Source organism: Erithacus rubecula (genome assembly GCF_903797595.1).
Source record: "Erithacus rubecula genome assembly, chromosome: 5".
Taxonomy (NCBI): domain Eukaryota; kingdom Metazoa; phylum Chordata; class Aves; order Passeriformes; family Muscicapidae; genus Erithacus; species Erithacus rubecula.
Window position 1 is genome coordinate 51,457,179 of NC_136687.1, and position 17,438 is coordinate 51,474,616.

The 17,438-nt window shown below is 36.6% G+C and overlaps 1 protein-coding gene across 1 annotated transcript in view; it reads right to left on the reverse strand.

The window, feature by feature from the left end:
- CCSER1 (coiled-coil serine rich protein 1) overlaps positions 1-17,438 on the reverse strand; it is a 375,259-nt gene that overhangs the window by 134,584 nt on the left and 223,237 nt on the right. The gene's annotated exons all lie outside the window — the stretch shown is intronic.

The window sequence follows — 17,438 nt, forward strand, 5'->3', positions numbered from 1 at the left end:
AAGAAGAACATGAAACAAAGCAACAGTAAGCTGTGGCTTAGAAGCCATTAAAGACAAAGATTTTGATAGACTTTAAAGGTAATGAAAGACCATTATTTTGCTGCATACACAGTATCTTCCTTTAATATCAGAGCAAGCTATCTAACCATTTTTCCCATGATAAAGAAAGTCATACTAAATTAACTCAGTACAAGTGAAGATGCTAACGTAGCAATTGAAGAAAATCACAATTATTATTCATTTAAAATATTGTTCCAATTTTCTGTTCCATTTGAATTTTTATGCAACACAAAACTGACTCTGCCATAGTTTGGAAGAACAAAGAATATTTTCCCACAAAAAAACTTTGCTTAGCTTTGGTTTCATAGGATCCAAAGACAAAACCAGGTTAATGTGATTTCTTAAACAAACAGTTCCCACTGGCACACTAAAAAAAAAAAAACAAAAAAAAAAAAAAAAAAAAAAACCAAAAAAAAAAAAAAAGGAAATTAGGATACTCTTTTATGCATGTTTCAGTTTTTATATTCTGAAACCTATGCAGTATGCAGTAAAAAAAAAACATGTTAGATCAAGCAATGTACCACAGAAATCACACACATAGACACACCCTCCTGATGGCCATAGGAACTAACATTTTAGGCTCTTCAAGACTTATAAAACAACAAAAATGAGTCTGTTTTAATTTTAAAAAGCAGTGAAACATCTTTGATTAGTATATTTTGCATCCTTTAAAATAAAAATGAGGTGGATGGTAAAGTTGCTTTTGACTGAAGGATATTAAACCACTGCTGTTTTACAGCCTTTAAACAAGACCTGGGTATAAATCATTCAGAGAAAAAAAAAACCTGAAGGATCATAACATAGACCACTTTTAAAGGTTTATAAAAGAAGTCACATTCAAACTATTGAAATCTACACTTGAATAAGATTTATGCATCCAGAAAAGCACATAATTTAAATTAGGAGGAAACAACAAGGTTCTCTTTTCTTCCCACCCAGCACCCACAGAGTAGAAGATGGTTTATTCCTTGGAATATTCTGCATATTCACTTCATAAGTCTCACTGAGGTTTCACCTTCCTCATATTCCTCTACAGGCATTCTATGTGGGTCCCATCCTGGCCCTGAGAAAGGACCAATTTAAGATGCACTGTCTCCCAGAAGGAGCCATTTACTGCCCATTTCCAGGGAGAAGAACCCAGTATCACCAGCCATGTCCTGTTCCCCAGTGATGAGGAAATTAGTGGTATTCTTGGAAAACTATCCTCCTCTCTGCAAGAGATAGTGCTTATGTATAAGCTATAGATGCACTGGAAATATAGCAATTCTGAATTTCACATAAAGTGACTCAGAGTTAGATGGTATACAGAGAGCATTCAGATTATACAGACATTCCTGATAGTTCGGAGGTACTTTAACTGATCTGTGACAGAAAAACTCTGCTCTCTCTGACACTCATTCTACTTGCTACAGAAAAAAAGCTTAATTAAAATGCATTCTAGAAATGGTATTTTATTATTAATAACATCTACATGGTCTGTGACATTATTATCATGGTAACCCACTGCAATTCATCTCAAAGCAGCAGTAGAGATTTAGGGGGAAGAAAAGAAACCAAAAAACACGTTCTTCCTAAATTGGAAGTTCCACTTTATTAGTAAAACATCTCAGCCTCTGAAGTTGGAGTAGGGGCTGGTTCTCTGATTGGTAGTGCAGGAGCTCCTTATAGATGGCCAGACCCCTCCACCTTCCTAACAATTCATTCATTGTAATAAAAATATTTTACAAGCAAATATTATCTGTAACAAACTTCCTAAGCCCTTGGAAAAAAGCCTCAAAAGGTGTATTTAATGACCAAAAGCAATGTATTTCCTTTAAGCCACAGCATTAACTACATAATATTGTCAACATACAGTATTTCAGAAAGGCAATTTGGCCACTTTTAAATACATGGCTGCGGCCTGAGCTCTAAATTCACCTGCCATATGCCCAGGCTAAGATCCTACTTGGAAAATGTTCGGAACACTGGAAGTGAGTTTCAAAACACTTCTGAAATGGCTTAACCCAACCCCTTTATTACTTTTCCCAGTGATTCCCCGGCATGGTTTGATTGTGACTACAGGCAAATTGGATGGGACCAGTCCATTCTGGAGGATGCCAGTGGTGCAGATGTGCACTCAAGCACCATCCCATACAGTGTCACCTCAATCCCTGAGCATGCCTATGGATACCTGAACGATAACAGAGAAAAGGACACAATCTAAGAAGAATTACTGACATCATAAAGTCAGAAAATCCAAAGAACCAGTTACAAGTCTGTAAATATTAAATATAGGGTGCAAATTTGTCCAACTCAACTGTATTTTGGGCCTGCTGGCTTGTTTCTTATGTGGCTGGAAATATCCACTGAGCACCACAAATCTATTCCCTCGTTTCCAATTGATACAAAAAAATCAGAAGCTACAATATTCACAGTCAGTAAAACTGTAGTGCCATTAAGGCAGACATCAATTTCAAAAGCAGTCTTTATTGAAATAGTAAGCTAGCATTAAAATAATCAATCAGTGGCTTTCATAATTTAATAGCCTCCATCAATCCAATGTAATCACATGTTAACTAAGACACAGTTGTGCAGCTCCTTTCAAAGCTCCTTTTCCCCAGGAAGGTAGAACAAAACCCATTTTCTTATACTAAAGAATTCTTTAAAAATTGTTTTTATTTAAAAAAAAAAAAAGGAAAAAAGGGGGGGGGAAGGGAAAAGAAAAAAAAAAATAAAAGGGGCAGTAACAAACAAAAAAAAAAAGGGGGGGGAACCCAAAGACACGGATGTGCAGCTTGAACTTGTTCAAGTTATTGTTACTGATCCTCAGATCAATGACTTGAAGAGCTTATGGTAATTTGAACTTCACTTACATAAAGATCCCCAGATTATGTGGACTTTAATCTTCTTAGTTTTCATCAGCAGTGCTCAAGAGGTTGCTAAAGCAGAATTAGCCTAAACTAATACAATTGGTTCCCCTGAGCCTGCTACTCTTGATAGCAGCTTAACAGAAGAGAGCCCATGTAACACTGCTGGCATCAGGAAGGCTCTGAAAGCAGAGCAAAAGACCCCTGACTCCATGAGAAGAGCTGAACACACCTTCTTTCCTCCCTGAGGGCTTATCTTCTAAAGCAGAGTCTTTGAAAAAGCCCTAAATCTCTAATTTACAGTGTGCATATAATCATAAATAAAGATACCATCTATATACATAAATGTATTTTTATAGCTGTATACATATATATACACTATAGTTGTAGAAGTCATACATATACTTACATATAAACACAAAAAAATTGGACTTCATGAATTTTTCAGAAAAACAAGTAATGCTTATTTCATCGCAGCTTAGCCTATCATTTACCTTTAGAAGAAAAATGTTCATACAGAGATTATGTCCTGAAACCCTATTTCATATTAATCTAGAAAGCCTTCAATCCATCCATACTTCTTTCTCCCATCCAGAATTTTCTTCTTCCTCACCAAGAGTAAATTGGTTTTCCTCCTTCAGAAAATTAATTACTATTTTGATAAAGATATCTCAGCTGGACCAATAAGACATGTAAGAGTAATTGCTTCTCATTCTTAGAGGAAAAGCTGCCTACCTCAAATATTTGCAAAATTCAGCTCAAAGCACTCTGTGACTCCTAAAATGAAGTACATTGCCTGTGAAACCCTGCTATCATCCCGAACTGAATCATAATCCCTGAGTGATCTCCTACTAATGTCATCTAGTAAAGAGTCAGGTTCTATCCCAAACAGTTTACAACTGAAATACAGGCACATATTTTGGAAAAAAAAATAAAGGCCCCTCACTATATTTAATCAGAATTAAGGCACAGACTTGAAAAAGCACATGCCTAAATATTCCAATGAACATATGAAATAATGCTAAGTGCCTAAACGTTCTCAAGATCTAGTAAGGAGGAAAAAAAATTTGTAAAACTCCTCACTCAATCATGAAAACACAGGCTTTGCTGTACTAATACAAAAAAGCTAACCAGAACTTAAGCACTTGGCTAATTATCCATATTAGCATTTTTTGGCATCAAAATTTCAGCCTCTCACACAATTTCTCAACGTTACTTCTGTTCTAACAGAGACTGCTTTAGAAGCTGTAGGGATAAGAACTCAGAACCTTGTGTGCCATAAGGTACATGTTGTTTGGCATTTTACAGCTTTTAGAGCTGTCTATCCTTTATTGGTGCTATGATTTTTCAAGGTCAGCCTTTTAGAGAAAAGATGCCCAGTATCTGTCACTATCAAACTCCCCACCCACACTCAAGGGTGCACACAAACTCCAATGGCTGGTGCTGCTCTAAGTTAACAGACTGCCAACCTTTTCCATCAAAACTGCTTTTGTCTCCAAGGTTTATATCACAGTCATAAAGACATCCTCGGGCTAGAACATGGTGATCATGAAATACAGAAACAAATTCAGGAAAAAAAATTAAAATAAGTTTAAAAAAGCCCTCCATCTTCCAGCTGCTAGTAAAGTACAGCTATTAAGGGCCTGTCAAGCATTTCCTTCCTTTCTCTAAACTCCACAGGAGTTAGGAGCTCTGTTTATATCCCCTGCTATAGCACACAACACTTCAAACTTCAGGCCTTTTCTTCCTCCTGGAACCTACTAGGAAAATTTAGATGTGACAAAATAAGATAATGTAATGAGTAATGAGATAATACTAAAAAAAAAATGGCTACTTAGAAAAGAATAGTGAGGCTTTTTCACTTTTAAATATTAATTGTGCAGTACTAAGTAAAGCATTAAAGACAAACCAGCAAAAGCAAATGAGGCTGGCTTGGCACTGAGACTTTGGTGGCTTCAGTGTTTTTTAATTACCCCCCCAACCCCCCCCCCAAAAAACAGTCAGTGAGAGATCATTCTTGAAACCATTTTACAACTATTAATTAACACTATGTCTCTGCTCACAATATACAAAAAAGTAATGCCTGTTTCTGTCCATGGCAGGGGAGTTGAGACTAGATGATCTTTAAGCTCCCTTCCAACCCTGTGATTCTTTATTTGGACAAAGGGATTCATCTCCCTGCAGACATTGCAGCATTTGTAAAAACCACACACTTCTGACTGAATGTTACCTCAGTACAGACTGCAGGTAAAGACTTGGTGCCCTCTCAAGATCTCACTCTAAATGCACTCCACAGAATAGATCAACTCAGCTGACCTGGGACTAGAAACAAAACATTTTGATCTAATCTATTAATGACAGGCACTGAAACATGTCCAGAAAACTTGACATGATTGGGAGAAATGAGAAAAAATGAGAGGGAAATCTCTTTTGTCATTGTCACCTTCCAGATCACAACAATATTTCCCTTCACCTTTGCTCTAAATGCTTTGGTCTTCCCTTTAGAAAACGTGCAGATGCAACATAAAACTTTCAAGCTTTTACTAGGTTAAAAAAACAAGTCTATAAAATCACAACAGATAATGGATTTGATGACTGCCTTCCAAGAAGCACAAGTACTACACTCCTTTCATTCAGTAACCAAACTAGGTTTCATTACTTAAAAACAAGTTGTTAAATGCTTCCTACTACTACTAGGTAGATTCTTTTATTATCAAAACTTTATGAAATCCTGATCAAAATTATGTGTATTTTAAATAAAAGAAGAAAAAAAGAGGCAAATAATTTTCTCTGCTATATAAGAAGATACTGAACTGTTAGCATAGGCTTTAGTGGGAAAGTAGGTATGCTGACAGGAAGGGTTAAATCCACTAAAAGAAAAAAGGACAGCAGGAATATTTGCTTAGTGCCAAGCAGAATTCACAGACATGGGTGAGACAGACAAAGATAGACTTCCAGTGAGACCAGAAAATTAAGTGGAAAATTCATATACTTCATAAAGGAGACAAGCCACTCACTTCAAGACCTGTCTGAATTGGTTTTTAAATACCTGGGAAGCACCTAATCATATTATTATTACCTAACCCAAGATATTATCTTTTGATGAGCTATTAAGCATTAAGAACACTTCTGTGGAGCAAGCAAGCAATTCATTATACCTTGTGTTGGCCAAGAGGTTCATCTGAGATGCATTACAGATTTTAAAAAGGTCCAATTAATATTTACAAAAATACCTTCAGGACTCAGCTGACTGTCCCTACATCCCAAACCCTGCCTGTCTTCCCCCTGAGCAGGTGACCTAGAAAACCTTCCCTGGATTAGGCTCAGTTATAGAAATTTTTAGGCTTCTGATCATGCCAGAGCTTAAAGCCAGATACAGAAATCTAAATAAATATCCTACAGCTATCATGCTACAGCCACACATATTGCTCCATCAGGAAAAATGCACATGCCTACAGGATTAGATAGCAGAGAAAGAAGAATAAAATGTCAGAGGAACTGAGCAGTTAAGGGATGCCCTTACAACAATTAGGTAGTCAAAACTGTATGGGTGTTCAGGAAATCACAATGAGCAACCCAAAAATTTAGCACTAACTCTGCATTTTCACATAGTGAAACATAAAGTCAGTAATAGAAAGTTATCCCCAAGATACTCAACAATTACAAACACAGCTTTCTCAGTGATGATACCTTTCAGTACTCATCAATGGAATCAACACAATGGACATTTATTTTGGTGAAAATATATGATTAAACCAATGCATCCCTTCTCCCTGCCCTCTAGAAGTTTTAGAACAAGGAGCAGAAAACAGTTTCATTTAAATCCAAAGGATACCATCCACCTAAGGTATGTACCAAACTCTATAAATATGTCAGCAGGAAACTGCAACTTTAAAACCCTTTCTCATTATCACATACAACATTTGGAACCTAATGTTAACATTAAAAGAGCTTTTATGTGAAATCCTTTTTAATGCCCAATAAAGGAAAGCATGTAATGGATTCAGGAACACAATTTAAGAAGAAACCCAGACCATGTATGTAACTACATATCCATTCTTGAAGATACTAATCCACGAGTATTTTTTTTTCCAAGGTTATATTGTGTTGTTTTTAAAAGTTTACAGGAAACATTATGGAAGCACGATTCACACAAAAGGAACAAAACACAAGAATTCCAGCACCAGTGCTAGTTTATTGCTTCAGTGAAAACAGCTCACACTCCATCATCTTGAAATAAAACAGTCTGAGAGCTTCACAAGCACAAAGAAACCACTCAGGAACCACTCACCTCCCAAAGGCTCAAAATCTCTCCTCCTCCTCTGAACACAGCACAGCTCCAGACACCAAGTTAAAAAACTGCCCCCAGCACAAACAGAGGCCAATAACTTAAGAAAAACTCCCAGCTACACACAGGGATGAAAGCCTGTAAGCTGTGGGACCTCTCCTGTTGTTTCTTTGGGAATGTCCTCCCACAAAACCAGAGGGCTTAAATTAACTCAGAATGGTTTCACTTACAAGGCAGGTGTTTGCAATGTCTGCACCTAATTAGAAAAATTAAAGCCCTGCAACAGCACATGCTCATTTTTTCAAACAAAGGCATTAGAGACCAAACAAAAAGAAAGCAATAAACTAATTAATGTGTAAATTAATCTAATTGCTTTGCTCTCACATGACGTTATCAATCACAAAGTGCCACAGCAGAAACTTGTTATTTTATCATATGGTGAAATTTGCCCACCTACAGGAGATTTCTTTGACTTTGCCAGTATAGTTTTCAGTGTTTTTATTTTTGATTGTAAATAAGTCATTAAAAATAATCAAAATATTTTGTTTCATTTGACTACAGCACTGCAGTAGTGCTTCCCTACTGTTCTTTTACAGAAGAAAACATTTCTTGTCCCTTCTCTCCCCCATAATGTGGCCTGCTGTGAAAAAGGAAATCTAATGAATTGTCAAACTGAGGCCAGAGACAGATGAAAAAGACAATGTTTTTTGGTTTGGTTACTTTACCAGCTTCTAGTTTGCAGTGCCAGTTTGCAGTTTAAGGCTGAGAATAACATAAAAAGCAATACTGAGCAAAACTATGCAGGTTTAGAAAAGCTGCATCTCACTGAAAACATACAGACTATGATTTGAGTTTGATGTCTGATGTCTGAATCCTTTTACACTGCACATTTTCAGATTTTAAGCACTAAATGGCAGTTATATTTGGAACACAATTTCTTTGAATTTAACATTACTGCAATAACTTGTGCCATTAATTTATTAAAGCATGCAACAAATATGATAATGAAAAAACACACTTTTAAAAGTTGCTATAAGAAAGTTATTAAAAATTTAGTACAATTATTAATTTATAATAGAATTTGTAGCATTTCTTCTGTGAAACGCTAAATGTACATTACATAATAGCATAATTAATATTTTTAGCTACTGATTTTGCAAACTGTTTCTCAGGAGAACAGCCCTAATAATTGCTGGAGCATATGTTAAAACTTGCTGTCCATAGCTCCATCTAGACTGAGATTAAAACTGGACTCACCAGTTCATTTTTTTCAAGGAACCTCACAGTATCACTCTAGCTTTTGGAATAAATTCCATTTTTAAAAATAAAATGCACAAAATGTCAATTTCTAGCCCACACTGTGCCAGATACAGCATGACATTTTGATCTAAGCTCACCCTATATATTTTGGATGCAGAAGGTCTGTACACATAGAGACATTGTACAATCTTTGAGGTTGATTACTGCTTGACTTATGAGTCTGAACCTCTTGTGGCAAGGCCATTGTCCTGACTTTGCTTTCATGGACTAGAGATCCATCAGTTACTTGGATTGGCATGCACACTACTGGCCAGGCTGTTGTTCCCAAAATCTGACACAGGAAACCTGTGGAACATGCTAGGATATGCGTGTATGAATAAGGAATATGTTGTAACACTACACACTGGACACGGACAGACACAAAAAGAAGAGCAGCAGCTCCTGGTCAAGTGGTAATGGAAGGATGAACAATTTGCCTTCTATTACCTGAATGTTGTGGCTTTTTCCTTTTTTTTTATTTTTTTTTTTTTTGACTTGACTCACTTTTTCTGTGGGTGTTTTTTGGGTTTTGTTGTTGTTGTTGTTAGTTTTTTTTTATTTTTGGTTTGGTTGGTTTTTTGAGGACAACTGTCAAACCATAGATTAATTTGGACTATAAGAAACATTTAGAAGAACATCTACTCCAATCCCCCAGCAATGTGTAGGAACATCTTCAACTAGATCAGGTAGCTCAGAGCCCCACTCAGCCTGACCCAGGGATGGGCCATGCACCACCCCTCTGGGCAAGTGCTCCAGTTCCCCACCACCCTTAGTCTAAAACACTTCTCCCTTCTATCCAACATTATACCATGTCCTATCACAACAAATCCTGCTAAAAAGTCTGCCCTACCCTTCTTACAGCAACTCTTGATGTTACAAAAAATAGATAAACCAGTAACATTCACTTAAATACACAGTTCTTAGGCCCCAATAAATCCAAATGTTATGTATTTTAGACTGTCAGTTATGAAGATTTTTACTACCTAACCTAAAGTTCTTTGTACTGGTTATAACAGCAAGTTGATGTAAAGTGTGATCAAATCTTCAGAAAGGAAAGAAGGCATTCAAGTCCTATGGAATGCAGAATGCATATTTTCAGTCACTTCTCTGAGTGGGCAGGAATTATTCATATTCTTTTGAGGCAATATCAAAGAGTATGGATATCTGTCCTTAATTTTTTTTATTCCAACTCACTTGGTTGGCCTGCTAGTGTACCTAGAGCCTGTGTACCTGCATCTCCCACACTTAACATCTGGCAGCAACCTCTCAAAACTGCTAAGGAGCTGTTTCCACAAAGGAATGAGATTCTCTCCTTATAGACCCCCCCAACAAGCCACCAGCTCTCCCCTGAAAGGTTCCACGCAGGCAGCATAATAAACTGACATAATTAAGCACAGCCATACTACACTAACAACAGGGTGATTCACCATCAGTACTAGGAGGGTTTCAGCAGAACTGCAAGCATAATCCATAAGCTTTTCTCCATCCCAACAGAACTACAGTCCCTCCTTTGCTGAAATACATTTTCAGCTTGGCCAGGGTCATACAGCAAAACAAAGTTTGCCAGCAAAATCTGGCAGCAGAGAATTAAATAAATACATTTTCCTTTCAAGGTATTTTTATTAGTTCTAGAAGCAGCATTTTGAAATTTCAGTGTCATTTTTCAGACTTAATGAACCCTGATGGGCTGAAACTGGCATTTCTTTTATACAACAACATGTATCAAGTTTTTTTTTTTTTTCATTTTCAAGAACAAATGCAATGTTGGAAAACAAAAAAGAAACAGAAATGCCTAGATCAGACCACAGATTAAGCAAAATCTCTTCTAAATTACTTTGTAAGTCCTGTAATATTACTAATTACTTTTAGAAAAGAGAAAATACAGTTAGAAATAATTAAACTAATGCAGATTGTTCTCTCCTGAATAAAGGCTGTCACAAGAATAACTAAAAGATGAGTGAAGAAAGTAATTTAAATGCAGTCAAAAGCCATAAGGCAGATGACTAACACTTTTACCCACGTGCCACAAAGCAGAGACAAAATAATCCAAGTCTACTGGACCTCCAATTGGCATTTGTAAAACTCTCAGTGACAGGTAGAAGGTATTTTCCATTTCAGGATAAGCTAGTAGAGTTTTTGACATACAAAACTTGCATGATACAAGCCATGTTCTCTTGCCACAGCAATAATAAAGAGGAGAGAAAATGTGAAAATGCAAAGCTGATACAACAGGAATATTAATTTCATTTTCAGAACAAATGAAGTGAGGATACCCAAAGAAATAATTGCAATTCTCACGCCTTTAAGTGAAAGAGTAGACTTTGCATTTTCCAAACTGTGATCAGCTCACTACCAACAGGGAGGAACCCTGTGGATCCTACAAGGACAATTAAGTTACAAGAGAATAAATGATCATCCCTTCAGAACATGAGCCAGAGAATTCACTTGCATATTTACTGCAGACACTGCAGCATCAATATAACTGTTGAGGCAGCCATAGAAACAAATAAAAGTTGTAAGGAACAAAGTTTCAGATGTGTATCTTTATTAGCCTCTACCATTCTTTGTTTTCATCCTGCTTGGCTGGCTAAGTGAGACAAGTGGTAATGTTATTTGTGCAGACAGCATTTTTCCCCACAGCATCATCTAAAACAACAGGCTGAGTATTCTATACTTAATTACTTTATTTTCAATTGTTTGTGTGCTACAAGTTTTTGGGGAAAAAAAAAAAAAAGTCTGGCTCTTTAATTGGCTTTAAATGCCAGTACATCAAGACTCAGTGGGTAACTGCAGTTGTAAATGGCAAGGAATAATGAAAGTGATAAAATAGCATTTCTCCACCTTGACTGATATATTTACACCTGTCTCTTTGTATCTATCTTCATTTCTGAAAACAGTGAAAAGTGTGGAAGTTTGGAGAATACATACATGCTCTTTACTCACAAAATTCCTGGAATTTAACCAAACAAACCACAAGTGTTTTGGTTTTTTTGGGGTGTTTTTTTTTTTTTTTTTGTTTTGGTTTGGTTTGGTTTTTTTTAATAGGCCCATAAGATTATCAATAGAAAAAAGGTGCAAAATTAATACTAGAGATGTCTGGTACCTGGAAGTTTTGTCATATTGGAATATCTGTACATGCTCCCCTCTTTTATTCCTGATATTGACAGCAAAAACAATGAATTTCCTGGATAAATGCACTGCTTATTCCAGACATGTAAGTTAAAAGACATAAACCTATTTGCTACTGAAATAGAAATTTCTCTTTCTAAACTAGGTAAAATCTCTTCAAGTTTTTGAACAGCACAGTGTCCAGTTTAAAAGCAGAAATTCAGAAGCAATTTCAGAATCAATTAAAAGGAACACCTGGAGCTACAGGTCTTATAAGAGAAATATTTGGAATCTTAGTAACATAACAGGCAAGAATTCTACTTTATATCACTGCTTAAGTTGGCACATTCTGTCATCACACTAAATTATTCCTTAAATATAAGAAGAAAGTGCTGAGCCTCTCCTTAGCACTACTGGCTACAGAGGCAGTAATTTCATCCAAATGCTGGTAATAACACATAAGATATTTCTTGAGAAATTTTTAGAGAAAAAAAAATAATGTAGAGTGAACATATAAGGAGGTACTGTTGAAGGATGTCCTTTTCCCAGCCTGGGGGACACTATTTCACCTATGTTCCTGCAGTCTATCTCTGTGCATGTTCCAACTAAGGAGATCAAAAGCAATTTCATATTCTGCTGAGGATTTCAGAGCTTATCACACTATTTGTGCAACTTCTGCTGTGGTCTCTCCTGACTCTCTCCACTGAATTTCAAATTTCAAATCTAAGTGGAAAAGAAGTCCATTTTCAGGTAACTTGTTGTCAGTATTTGAGTGACAAAGCAGAGTTTAAAAGGGGAACTTTTGAAGAAAGTCTTTTACTTAAAAATCTGAAGAGTAGGGGCAGTTCTTGCACTGGGATCTGTAGGGCCCATCACTGCCAGAACAGGTCAGCTTGGTTAAGTGTTGCTCCAACATTTTACCCTTGTGTTAAAGGCACAAGGGACATGGCAATGCCAAACCCAACACTGCACAATGCCATGACCAGAAGTGTAGCTTGCCTCCCTCTAGTCAGTGGTTGCAGAATCAGGATGAAGTTTTAGATACAGAAAAGAAGGAGCTCCATGTAGCAGGATGCTGGTCTCTACCTGATGTGACAAAGGCTACTGCTGATGATCATTTTAGAGGAAAAAAACAACTGTGAATCTTATCCAAACTATTTAAATAGAGTTACATGACTTACTGCATGAGGTAATTAATGCTGTTTCTCGACTGATCCAAGATCTCTGCCATAGGTGTACAAATTGCACATAGGTAGGAGAAAGCACAAGGAAGCTCTCAGCCACAGAATTGTTGCAGGGGCTCAGGTGAATATTGGCATAAAAAGTGAAAAAGGACATATAACCAAAAATACTCCCTTTCTCAAGGACTTGTGTGCAAAAGCAGAGGGTATAAAAGAAAAATTATCACCTCATTTAGTGCTGCTAATCCCCCAACTATCCTTCCAAACATATTCCAGTAATGCCAGACAGATGGCAAAGAGAGATTTCAGTGGTTCCAGGTGAAGACACCTGGCTAAAAGCCTTATTATTCATTTGTTTCCTTGATTCTACCAAAGACATTCAATAACAATTTTCCTTGCTAGTGTTTTACAACATTTCTTTATACTTCCCCCATTGCACTTGCTTGCAAGACACAAGCCTTGCAAATAGGCAAAGAGGCTTCTGCATTGGAACTCATTCAGCCAATATAGCCATAAGAAAATATAAATATTATTTGAAGATCTAAGTGACATTTTTTTTCCAGCTCTTTAGGGAGAGCTGTTTAGAAGCAAAGAAGGACAACAAAAGAGTATTTTCTGCTGCCTGAATGCAAAATATAGGAAATTCTACTTCTGTTCTGGATATTATTTCCAAACTGTTATTGTTCTGTTTTGAAAAATCCTACCAAGCATCAAAGCCCAAGAGCCACACCAGACTACCAATCCACTACTCATCACTGTTTCCTAGTAGAAGTAATGATTGGAAAGACAAATAAACATCAAGACAGGCATTTCATAAGGAAGTGAAGTGTAAAAGTTGAAATAAAACCCTCACTGAAGCACTAACAAATAAGTAAATACAATATGAACCAGTTCTAAAGAGAAAATCAATAACTGAGTATGAAATTTACAGTAAGAGCAATCTGACATAGAGAGTGACAGCTCTGAAGAGCATCAGAAATAAAGAGTAAACATGTAAAATATTTGGAGTACCCAGTGATGAGAGAGAACTGGTATAACATTCACAGCTGTGCCTTACTTCATCACTCAGAACCCCCAAAATCCAAAAAGAGAGAATGCCAACCCTAATTTACAAACTGCATGTCCTAGTCCCACAGTCTAAGCACATGTAAGTGACAGGACAAAGAGGACTAAATATAAGTATTTTAAACTCCACTTCAGGTAAATATCACCTGTGATATTATATAGTTCCAAGAAGACTAAGAACTACAAAGTAAGCATACAGCTGCAGGCAAGTCCTGACTGACAGCCAAGAATCATCACCCATACACACATGAAAAATTTAGGCATCTCAAAACAAAAACCAAAGCATTTCAGTGAGAAACAACTTAATCTGTAAAACCTGTTTAACAAGAATTGTGCCCATTTGTATTTGGACATGAACAGAAACACAGGGATAGTTTAACTGGTATTTTAATACATTTTTATTGACAAAAAGAAAAAAAAAAAAGAAATCTTGATGAGATCATGAAATTCAGCACCAACTTATCCAGATTTATTGCTTTTATGAAACCATCACTCTCAGATTTATTTGATTTCACTACATATTCAGAGAGGTTACAAAACGTATTAGCTTTAGTCTAGAAAACAAAATTAAAAATAGACTTAAAATTTGGCACGACTGGTTCCATCTCTAATGCTCCTTTGCTGTAATTTTTTCAAGTTACAGCCATCACATTAATCTTCTAAGTATAGTATTTTTAGCTCATATCTAGAAATACTCAGTCTTTTTTTTTTTTTCTTTAAATACCTTCCTACATAGTACAAATAAAATGATGGAACACATGTTACACATCATTCTTGCACATGGGGCAAAATGGGCAGAAGTAGCTGCTCAGCTGATGAGAATTTTTTTTAGAAGTAATATGGGGAAAGAAGAGAAGAAACAGATACATAACAAAATGTGCTGAGTAGAACAGGACTCACAATAATCATCAAGTCCAATGCCTGGCCCTGCACAGGATCATCCCCAATAATAATCTTGGGAATTTCAAATATTATCTAATTGCTGCTGCAATTCTAATTGTAGGATCAGTAAAGTATTTTAATCAGATGAAGAATTGAAAGGAAGATTCTCTGCCACAGTGTTTCTTTGCAGACCTGACATTTATACCTACCTGTTTATGTCCCTGTAGCAAAAGTGCATAAAAGCAATAGGTGAATCAAGTCACTCTATACAATCTCACTCAGAATAAAATCCAACTATTTATTTCACTTAATGAGAAAATCCTTTCTAACCATTAATGTTTTCATAAAGAGTTCAGTCTCCACTGTCAGAAAAATTTAAAGCCCAGAGGGAACTTCTGAAGAATAAACAGGATTAAGATTTCTTGATGCTTTTTATATAATGCATTTCATACCCCAAGATGAAAAATCCTCGTGTATGAATGTTCCCATAAATCTTTTCTATGCAGATGCCTTTCTTTTTTATCCCAAAGCACAAATACAGTATAAATAGCAATGACAGCATTTCAGCCTTCATGATGTTAGCTTATAAAATAAATATTAAAGATTGCATAAAGGGACACTTCCCATTATAATAATGTACAGCAGACAGCAGGTTTTGGTTCACTCCCTATAGAAAATGTGCCAAACATGCTCTTCTGTATTAAGTACATAGCTGAAAAATTCAAATTGTGAAACCTTTGCTCTCCTGCATTTAAATTGCCTTCTCAGTATTGTGTGCCAGAAGGGCTTGTTTTGCCAACAGGAAAGCAGTCAGAGGGAAAAGGAAACAGCAGCAAGTCAGATGTGAATTTGGTGTTACTGTAAGATGTATAGAATACATTTAAAATATGAAAATCAGTAAGATGAAGGATGAGGTAAGCTAGTGCTGCAGCTACCTGCAGGTGTGGCAGGTATCTCTGAAAGTGAGGTGAGCTTGGTAAAGCTGCTGCTGCAATTCTTCCAAAGTGAGGTTGATGGGGCAATAGCCAGGCTGAACCTGCTTGCAAAATACAAGAAATGGCTTTCTCTTGGTGATCTCTTGCCTCCTTCAGTAACACTCCATGAACAGACATCTTTATACCAACAATTTTCAAAAGAACACATTCTGAGAGACCTCAGTTCTCCAAAAATCTACCACATTGCCTACACTTAAAACACAGACATAAAAGGTTCATCTTTCAACATAGTTCAGCTCTGTGTCAATTTTATCAGTCTGGCCAATATTATCTTTGTATGCTTTCTGGATGACAGGCAAACCACTGTTAAATACAGAACACTTGCAATAGAAAAATTAAACACTACATTTTCTTTTATTGCTCAGTTGTTCAGCAGCTGTTTAATTCTACTTCAATGAACTCATTTTTCACTGTAAAAGCAAGCATTCCAGTTTGTGTTACAAACAAACAGTTGGAGCTAACTTCTTAGATCCTTTTTTTCACTGGAAATGTTAAAAAAAAACATTTTCAGTATTGAATCAGAATAAACATACATTGAAAAGTTCAAGGCAAGCCACGAATGGAGTCTGCTATGTTCTGTTATCATCATTGCTCTGGTGACACGAAAACATCAACTTAAATGTGTGATCTAAGTTTCTGCTTTGAACCAGAGTAAAGCCATTACTGTAAAGCTAAAGGAACCCACTTCAGAGCTTGAAATTCTTTGCATAGCTTCTTTTTCTACTTGCTCCAGAAAGTGAGACTGTGTTTTCTTTCCTGACAAAACTGTTGGTATATTCTAAATGGAAAGCTCTCTCCTTGATAATACATTTTTAGAGGCTGTTTGTACTTACAGTCTAAACTTTAGTCAATGGCATGGGCTGTAGCCAAATCCTATCAGAAACACACTCACTGCTGGGCAACAGCTTAGCTCTAGCAGTGTGAATTTTGCTGCTTTTGGTTTCATGACCCTCAAGAGCATTTAAAATTAATATATTTTACCCCTTGGGCAGTGACAGGCCATCCCATGGCTTATCACTACCAGCCCTGGTTTTATCCCCTTCCCCCTCCAAATCTAGTTCAGTGTATTTCAGTAAGCCTTGCTAATTTTACATGAAGATCCTTTTGCCCCTTTGAGACTGGTGTACCCTTCTTTTGCCAGCAGGCCTGGTGTCATGTAGACCAACCCACGAGTAAAGAACCCAAAATTCTCCCAGTGACAGCAGCCACCAAGCCTGTTACTGGTCAGTGGGGTCTGCCTGCTCCTTCCAACATCACTCTCTGCAGCTGGTACCACATAATTCAAGAAACTTTACTACTTGTGCTCCTTGCCTCCTAACCAGTCATCCCAAGGCCCTCTCAACTCTTTTGATTGCCCTTGGACTTCTTACTGAAATGTCATCACAATATGAGAAAATAAAAGTAATAAGGATCCATTTGTACCACATATCTGGAAGTTAATTTTCTCAGACTTGTAACAATGAAAAAGCAAGAAACTGAACATTTACTCAAACAAAGACAAAATGACAGATAATACAACAATGAAACCAAGAGAAAAGAGATAGAGGTGACTTTTTATTACTGCAGGTGTATGAACTATTTTTTCCTGTACAAGAGTTAATGTAAATGGAAGAGCACAGTGCACATAAACTCTGCAGTCCAAAAACTTTTTGTAATGAGTGAGAATTTGCAAAGTTTGATTTAGTGCAGGCAAATGTATTGAAAGAAAACCAGG